Source organism: Bombus vosnesenskii, unplaced genomic scaffold, assembly GCF_011952255.1.
Source record: "Bombus vosnesenskii isolate JDL3184/JDL3185 unplaced genomic scaffold, Bvos_JDL3184-5_v1.1 scf7180000015972, whole genome shotgun sequence".
NCBI classification, from domain to species: Eukaryota; Metazoa; Arthropoda; class Insecta; order Hymenoptera; family Apidae; genus Bombus; species Bombus vosnesenskii.
In genome coordinates, this window is record NW_022884231.1 from 7455 (window position 1) to 17245 (window position 9791).

General features: G+C 34.1%; 1 long non-coding RNA gene across 1 annotated transcript; it reads left to right on the forward strand.

The window, feature by feature from the left end:
• Positions 1-2207: 2207 nt before the first annotated feature.
• Positions 2208-3100, forward strand: LOC117241477. The gene is made up of 3 exons (XR_004495007.1): positions 2208-2340; positions 2648-2715; positions 3082-3100. It is a non-coding gene; the product is annotated as an uncharacterized LOC117241477 (long non-coding RNA).
• Positions 3101-9791: the final 6691 nt, after the last annotated feature.

Sequence of the window (9791 nt, forward strand, 5' to 3'; positions counted from 1 at the left end):
CGACTTTATTCCTTCATAATAGGAACTTACACCGAGCCGACCGTACATACTCTTAAACGATGCCGCATCGACGAGGCGAACCACCACATATGTTCGTCGCGACCCGCTAGCGCATGCGTCCTAACGTTACCCATCACGTAAATGGCGTCAGTTCTACACACGTGCGCGTCTTAATAGTAAATTTATTACGCGTATTACCGCTTCGCAAAATAACGTCATCGCGAGTGTTATAATAACTCCGCTATAATTAAAGAAACGAATCTTACTCGCATGGCCGCTCGAACCTGCAATATCTACGGCGGATAGTGAAGCGTTCCCAGAAAGTGCACGTGCGTGTTAGTATTTAGTGAATATTAATTAATTGATTATTTCTACAAAGCTCATTATCGCTTATGCATTTCCCGCAACGCGTGAATATCTTACATTACACGTTCCTCAGTGTGCTGTTTGTTCATAATGACAAGGTGAAATACGACAACAAAGTCGAACGCTACCGCTAATATCGCTATATACGCTAATATCGTCGCGTCAGTTATGGCGCGTTTCGACTCGCGGAATCTCTTTTCATATTTAGCCATCAGATATATCGCGATGAAATAAGGGAATACAGAGGTTAGGACAATTATCTAGTTTACTATTCGATGGAATTTTACTGCAAGTAATTTTTGAGTTATTTGTTTCTTGTTACTTGTTGTTGTTTATTTGTTTCGCTCTTCGTTAATATTCCAAATTCTCTTTCGTCATCGCCTTTTTAGCACTAACAATAAGCGTTGAGAGTAATCTTGATATGAACAGGATGATCAGAATTTTTACACGAAACGCAACAAGGTTGATTTGTGTTAACCTTACTTTCTTCGATACAGAAATCTGGATCAATACTTGCATCTGGATCGTAATTCATCGTTGAATTTAACGCTGCCACAGTCCGTTGCAATTAGAAGCAACATGACCTAAACGTTAGCAGGTCTTACATTCCATTTCGTTTGTCACATCTAATTTTTGGTGAAAAGTGAAGGCAAAATACTGAAAATCAACCGAAGATCAGAAATTGAAGAAAATATCAGGCTGGCTTTTGACACTAATCTCACCAGGCCCGGTCAAATAACTGGTTTTAAAAGTTGAGAAATCAATTAATCGGAGAATATATAAATTCACGTAAAGCTAAATGAACAAAAGATATAACGATAAATGTACAATTTTAAATTAGATATTTAAACCAGTCATTTGGCTAGGGGTGGTGAGGTTAGTGTTAATTAAATAGTTTAGTAGTCGTTGAGCGACATTTTGAATATTCATTCGTATAATAATTAGCAAAATAACTTTTCTTCGTTGATTCCTCCACCATAATTAATTTCCATTATTTATATCCTTCATTACACATTTCTTAATTCCCCGTTCATTCAGGATATTTCTAAGAATAAAAATCATTAGATCGGTCAAAACTTCAGGTACTACGTCGTGATAATAAAAATGATATAGAGAAAATATCAATGGACTTCAAATTTTCAACCGTGAAAAAATTATTCTCTTACTACATTTTGGACTTAAAAATAAATATAGTTTCACTTTTATTATTTTTATATTAGTATTAAAAGCGAATACGCACTCAAAAAGCGCTTAAGACTTCATCTGCATACTGTGTCATTGCGGAACAGTAATTTTAAGTAATTTTTCACTTTCTCCATGCTGTTGTTTCAATCTTGCTTTGTTTAACGAAATTAAGATTATAAAGTAAGGTAACTAAAGTAATAAGTTAGACAAATGAGTCTGTGATGTTGCCAGTAGGGCTACGAATTATTGTACGATATTTGTAAATATCGATGTAGAGAAAGAATTGTGCTGCGCAATTGGAAAGATACCTGCTGCGTAATTCGAAAGAAAGTGCTTCGTAGAATAGGAATGTTTTTGTTGATGTATACATTTCTTTGTCTAGATCGTTAACTGTGTAGCTGCTTGTGTCACCGGCTCTTGTGCCCCCCTTCCCCTCCTTCACACTTTGTAAGTTACTCGGCGAAACTAACGTACAAGGAGTCATTTAGTCGTCTTATTTCGTACCGATAACATGGATCGTGTTGCGTCAGGTTTGCAACATATTCTAACGTATTGGCGGCGTCGGTCTTTTATTACTCTAATAATTTAATCCAATTAAATAATCACACGCGAAAATAATAAAATTTTATCACATAATTTTGTACGCGACGTTAGAGTTCTTGTTCGCCGATTATAATTTTAACGCTCACGGTAATGTGATCCTATTTCATATTCTTTTGAATATTCTTTTTCGGTATTAGAGTCAGTGCATCTCTCAAGAGGACAAAGCTTCTGCAGGAGCTCAAGAATGTAAGTAGTTTTAAATATTGTATTTCAGTTTGTTCTCTTATACAATAAATTTATTATACAATAAGAATGATTGATAATTTAGAAAACTGTAAATGCCCTCTTTAATTGAAATAAAGTCTTAAAATCTTAACATTAAAGTACAATAAGACTGGCTGATACGCATCAAAAATCACTGAATATGTTGTTCTCAAACTTTTATATTAGAGTTCCAATTTACATATTTATTAGAGTTTAGTCTTTATTGTTGCTAAAGTTTCACGTTTGTTATTATGTGTTACCGATTTTAATATCTTATGTTTTGTTATAGACATATCACTACTTCAACTTCGTCATCTTCTTCAGGAGTGTTCTAACAGTGGCACAAAAGCCAAGTATGTAAGTATTTTTACATACTTTCAGTTATGTCTATTCTGTATATTTTTCTTTGATCACTATCAATGCAGAAATACAATTTGACTGAAAATTTAGGAGGATAGCATTTTCTGAGGTTATTTTTTCGTTAAAATAAAATAAGAGTTAAAGTCTTAATACCGAATTATAAAACAAATGACTAACATACTACAGATTATTTTAGATTTTACACATTCATATTAGAGTCTCAGTTTTTATACTTATCAAATTTTATTAGAATTTCAATCTTTATTATTGCTAAAGTTACTAAAGTTAATAAACCTTCATTTTTCATTATCTCCAACTTTTCAAATAGTCAGCGATCACTCATCCTGTTTTGTTTCGTAACAGATTTTTCGCAGTCTGCATTTCTATTATTAGCCTTTCAACGGTTCCTGTCTGATGTTAGTCTCCCGGATGAAATTCGCTGGGATAGCGCAGCATCCACGGTAACGTTCTCTGTTTGTCTGCTTCGAACGGTGAGTCGCATGCATTTCTGTTCTTCTGGTCACTCAATTATGCCGTAGGATAAAAGACCCGAATCGGCACGGGTGACTGGTTGTATTACGTAGAATTCTTTGCGAGCATAGTGAACGCGGGTATCTTTTATACCCGTGAGTAGTAACGCTCTTTTTTTCAAATTTATTAGTTTAAGATAGGTCTTCTTGCACAGCGCGATGATAATAATTAGTTTTTTAATAATTAAGTTAAACATATACACTTGAGAATATATTCGCGTTATTTATAAATATGCATGTTAATATTCCGTATGAATATTTGCAAATGGCAAATATCTACACGAATATACTTGATCTTTAGCAATGAATTAATCGTGACAATATTAACCCCTTAACCTACAACTACGGGCATGATCGAACCAAACGTAAATATTACGGGCATAGCCCGTAGTACGATGATCGGACCAAACGGAAATATTACGGGCATTCTCAAACATAAACCGTAGGTTAAGGGAATAAGTCGCGTTCGTTTATTTCACTTCTCCTAGAATTTAAAATATCAGTTAATCAAAGCAATAATTTTGAACACTGCTTCTGCATTTTCGATTATGTGCTTTGATAAAGAGATTATCTGAGATTATTTCTTTCTTAGTAATATATTTAGAGTCAGTTATTCCATTTGATCGAGTCTCAGTCTTTTCGCTACCTTCTCTGCAATATTAAAATTTTGTTCTGGTTTATTAAATTAATACAGTAGTGTTACTTAGTTACTATTAAATTAATAAAGTAGAGTTAATCAGAATCGAAGTAGTAAAATACAAAATGAAAGAGCGTTAGTCCGTTAAATAAAAATTACACAAACTAATCATCTTCTCAGATCAGGATTTTCAAGTTTAATCAGTGGAGGTGGACCTGTGGTCGGGTAGACGCGTTTTCGAGTGACCAATCTATTTCAGAGAATTTCATTCGAATAATCGTCGGTAGAACTGGCGCGAATGAAACATGTCATCGTCTCTGCCTTTGCCCGTCGATTTTTCGAATTTCGTGATCGTGATCGCGAGTGGTTTTCGAAACGAACGTTAATATTGCTCGAGCATGCACGTGCGAACAGACAGCGATCGCTATATGATCGTTGTTCATCCATGAGTACTTGGATCAGCTTCCGCGATTTATCTTTTTATTTCACCTTTGTACTTTATTTTTTTGTTTGCTATTTAGAAAGTCTCGAGCTTAGATGTAAGTTTCAGCGGGCATTGCGCCCGAAAGAAGAAGAGGCTATTAGCCGAAGAGACCCGGCAAACTGCCATAGAAGAGGACAACTATCAATGACTCCTCAACCTCTGGATCATCCAGGGCATGGGAAGTCATACTTGTTACTACTTTGTCACTATGCTCGCTTTTAGTATTTGTAGTAGTAGTAGTAGTAGTAGTAGTAGTAGGAGTAGTAGTAGTAGTAGTAGTAGTAGTTCTTTTTTTGGCCGATGAAAGGGAAGAACGTAACGGGCTAGAACACAAACTAACCAGATGAGAATGGGTGGAGACAGCTCGGGGAAACGCCAGTTACTTGAGCGATCACCCCAGTTCAAGTACATAATAGTTATATCAACAGTGAAACTATGTCGTTACCGTAATTTTAAAAAAGTTATTCTGTTTTAAGGCGTGACGGAATATTAATTAGAGTAACCATACGTAATTACTTTCATTGCTGTAACATTATAATGTAATGGGGAAACCCGATATTTGGAAAAAGAGCGTCCAATATCACTTTTTTAAAGCATTGTCCGCTTTTAATGGAAATAAAATAATCGTTCTTTTCGGTGTCATTTTATTCTATATTAAAAATGAAGTTTGTGTAGCATCGGTTTTATAGCATACTCGTAAATATCGCGATTCTATAAACGAAAAGAAATTCTAACTAACTTTGAATATCTCAAAATGATATTGCAGATAACTATTCTATTGTTGAAAGAGATCATTCTGAATGGCAAGATCGTGGCTTGAAAGTTAACATCTTGTCTCTGAACGTGCGTGTCATAAAACGACCTACGAAAATTCTCACAATTTTTGTTCCTCCCGGCGAAACAGTATTGACGTAAAAGAAATTTATCGTGGTTTACGTTTCACTTTAAACGTTAGGATAATAGTGCAAGGATAATAATATAGTAATCTAAAAGCAGAAAGCTGATACCTGGTCGAAATAAAATTGTTTCTCAAAAATAGGATCTACTTATGACACGATGTATTTTGCATGAATTGGGACATAAAGGTCAATAACTGGGTCATTACATAATTTTAATGAGAAAAAGCGTCAGGTTTCAAAGCGAGCGTCTTTATGACTTTCGGTCTATAAAACTAAGCAAATCGCGAGAAGTCGCAGCTGCTTTTAGATTCTATAATTGCAGAAATGTATATTATATTGCATGTAGAAAGAAAAGATTCTTTTTAACATATTCCAAAAAAGTTACGTACCAGCATTCAAAGTATCACAAATTGTACCTGTTATCTAAATAATTGGTCGATTATTTTAATGTGACATTTTCAGTATTTCAAACAACTTGGAACATGAACATTTTGGCGGAAGAGAAGAATGATTATTAAAATTTAAATAAGATCAAATGGAGGAAAACTTATCATTCGTACGCATTACAATGTACAATTTACAAAATAATTTTCTTTCTCATTTTTGTCCTAATTTTCTAAACGACGTCTAGGATTTCGTGTATTTAAGCATTCAGTGTTTCTTAATTTTTTACATATGACGCATACAGCATGAAGGGTGGGCGCAATCTGGATAGGGTTCAGCATACAGTGCTTGTGACGTTACTAGATTCTGCTGAGTCTTTTCATACACATGCAGCATATCTACATACTTGCTCAGTAAATGAAAATTCCACTTTCATAGTAAAATGTTTTAGCAATGTCGATCGTTATTTACAGTTTTTACTATGTCTCCTGCCAACACGCGCTACAAGTAATCCAAGGTGATAAAAATATACGGACTTCGGCGGCCTGCCGATTCCGACGTTCCATCGATATAAACAGAAACCTATTTCTTCTACTTCGGACACTTATTACGACGTAAAATTTGTTGCCTACATTTTTATTTACCCTCGAACTACCTTGTATTAGGTGTCGTTGAAATCGTCCCAACACGCTCTGATATACTAGACATAAAAAAAGTAGAGCAAATAATTAGCAAAAATGCAGACGACCTTAAAATCTTTGAAATCTTTTCACCCACGAAAGATTGTTACTACCACATTATGGCATCCTCCGCGCTGTATATCTTTTGTACAGTATATACAGGGTGGTTGGTAACTTGGTGGTACAAGCGGAAGGGGGTGATTCTACGCGAAAAAGAAGTCGAAAATACAGAATAATCGTAATTGTATCGTTGGCGTCTGTTAGTCCAAATATCCGGTACATTCTATTAAAGTTATTTATTTAGAACAAATTATGCATATATGACGATAGTGTCGTTTGCAAACAAACTTTTTCGAACTGTTTTCTCTTTTATTTACATATGTAACATCTAGTGTATACATCGTGTAATATAATTTTGTATCAACGCGTCCCTAAATTTTGGAATGTAGACCATAAGCATCCACTGCCGATATACCCAGCATGTTTCAGAAACCTTATTGGTTAATTATTATAATTTCGAACAAGAACAAAGCTGTCATAGCGTAATTTTATATTTATTTATCTTTCTATTCGACTTTGCTGTCAGTCAAGGTTTCGAAATATTTCCCTTCTATGATTGATTTCCATCGTTAACTTGTGTCTTAACATTACTGAATAAAAAAGAACCAAAGACTTTATATGTAAATATTTCGATAGTCTTTTGTCAAAGGTATAATGCTAAGAGAACGCAAACAAGCATATGCGTAACAATGTTGTTAGATACTTTCAAAGCAAGTTAAAGTCAGCAAAGTTGAAAAAAAAAAAGGAGTAAGGACAAAAACCTGAAGATCGCAGCAAGGTTAAGCAATAACATCCAGTTCTAAGTCCTTTCTCTTTACTTTTGTTGCTTCGTTTGATAGTTTTAACGACAGACACTCTTTTAACAAATTACTTGAATCGCTTCTTACTTTTTATTTCTGCAAACAGTTTATGTTAGCTATGCTCATAAAAAATACTAATAATTAATAATTTTAATAGGGGAGAAAAGTTATTCCACTGAAATATAAAGTTCAATTTACCAATATGCATTGAATGTTTTTAACTTTGCACTTATATTAATTTAAGACAACTATAGAGTGTTATTAATTAAATAAATTTAAATAAATGCAATAAGTATCAATCTTACATGATATACTAAGATTCAAATATTTCCTTTCGTGTTAGAATTTGATTAAGTAGAGAGTTGTATTTTCTAATTTTATTAGATGATCTTTGAATTCTGTTTGTGAGCCGCTTAAACGTAAAATCCATGCTTTTGTGCTCAGAGGCACAGATAGATTAAGGTAAGAACTACTTTTCATAAATTATAATAAACGCATAGTACGTTTAATTATCATAAATACAAGATATGGTATATTAAAAATCAGTAATTACATAGAGATTATTTCTCAGTAGCTGTAAATTGCTAAAAAGAGACGACGATCACCTACAGGCGATGCTAGTACTGAAAGAACATTATAATACATCAGAAGAATTTGTTTTGCGCTTCTATAATACCACATTAGTATTCCAGGGATGAACGTGCTTTATGAGAACGTAACGTTCTTCTAATAAAATACCTGATTTCATAGTGACTGTGGTCTAAATGATATTTTACGAAACGCTCCAGATTCGTCATTGTATTGATCGGAAAATAGGCAAAACAAAATTATAAAATTCTATCTCGCCACCTGGAAATGATCCTAAAAACTTGTAAAAAAAATGCAAACTAAGCGAAAGAAAACTTTGAATAACCTACTTTGAATAGGCTCTATTTGGTTTTGGCTCTTCTCTTGGATGAACTTTTTGGGTGAAGAAATTTCTAATAAAGGCACGGAAAAGAATTCTCTGATGATTACAAGATAAACATGGAAGATTATTTGACTCAAGTCGCGAGTTCGAGAGTTACGTAATCAGATGGAGAGCCTCTGAAGGTGTTAAAAATCTGAAAACTGTACAACTAAGCAAATATGAGCCCGCCAGGTTTTCATTCTTTAATTTCTTTAATTTAGATATTTTACTTGTCAGTTTTCATTCTTTAACTGTCATCCGACAATGTACATTAAACCCCATTTCCATTTTCCACAAAAAATTGTCAATTTTTGAAATCTAACGTTTCATTTTTGTTCCCAATTTTGTTCGTTTTTACTTTATGTTAACATTTTACTGTTCCCTTCTCCATAAATTATTTCAGCCATTTAGAAGGTATATTTCAGGAATTCCAATTGTGTACATCAAAACTAAACGATATCATGTCTGTGCTATTTTCTTGTGCCGGAACATTTGATTGCTTATTTGACGCAGAAAATAATTTTCTTCTTTTTTGTACATTTTTCGATAAAAATCATCATTATTAATTTCTTTAATTTGCATATTATACTTGTCACTTTCCAGTCTTTAACTGTCATCCAACGATACTTTTTATATTAACAAAAATTTATAAACAATTTATATTAAACCGCATTACGAGATAAAGGGATCTTTTCAGCTAGGCATTTCCATCTTCATAAAAAAATTGTCAATTTTTTGGAATTGCATCGTATTATCGTGGTGAGTGAGCATGTGTTGCTAGTGTTGTAGCCGTCACTATTTTCGTTCGAGGACTATCGAAGGTCGATCGTTTCCACAGATTCCTTCCGTCGTAAACCTCGTTCTTCCTTCTATCACGTTTCAAGGCATAAGGATCGAGAACGGGGTTTGCTGCCATTTCAAGCGCGCCCCGCATTACTCGTTCTCGTAAGTTCAAAATTCGTTGAGCGCTTTGCTTCGCGGTACAGGTATAAGGAGGTTTGTACTTAAGTCGTTAAGTACTATAAATAGATCTGGAGGTAAGATTAGGTATTATATGGAGAAAAAAACGTCTGCGAAGTAACAATAGCACGCTTGGATCGGGTAGGTACTAAAATCCGCCATGTACAAAAATACTCGTAACTTCGTCAATTTTGTTCCAATCGACTTGAAATTTTGACACAATATTCTTAAGATGTTATGCATTCAACTAAAAAATGCAAAAAAAATTTTAACCCCCCCCCCTAATCGAGACACCGAAGAGTAGAGTCGAGAGAATTGATAGAGTTGTTAGAGAGAGAGAGAGAGAGAGTGTGTGTGCGTGTGTGTTAGATTCGTTGTGACGAGAGTGACCAAATAACTGTAAAGTTAAATAAATATCGTTTTCTGTCCAATTTATATTTGTATATTCAATTTAATATTAATAAATTGTGAGCAACCGGGAAAAAAATTCCATCTTTATTTTCCGATATTACAACACCAAACATAATTTTCAGTTCTTTCTGATTCTTTAATGACAGATGATTGACATTTTTTGTTTCACTGACGTGTGACAATCACAAAAATTTTCAGGGTCCCATAATTATGTGTTGAAAATGACAACGTATGTTCTCGCTCGCCATCTATATGCTGACGGCTAGTTACAAAAGGGAA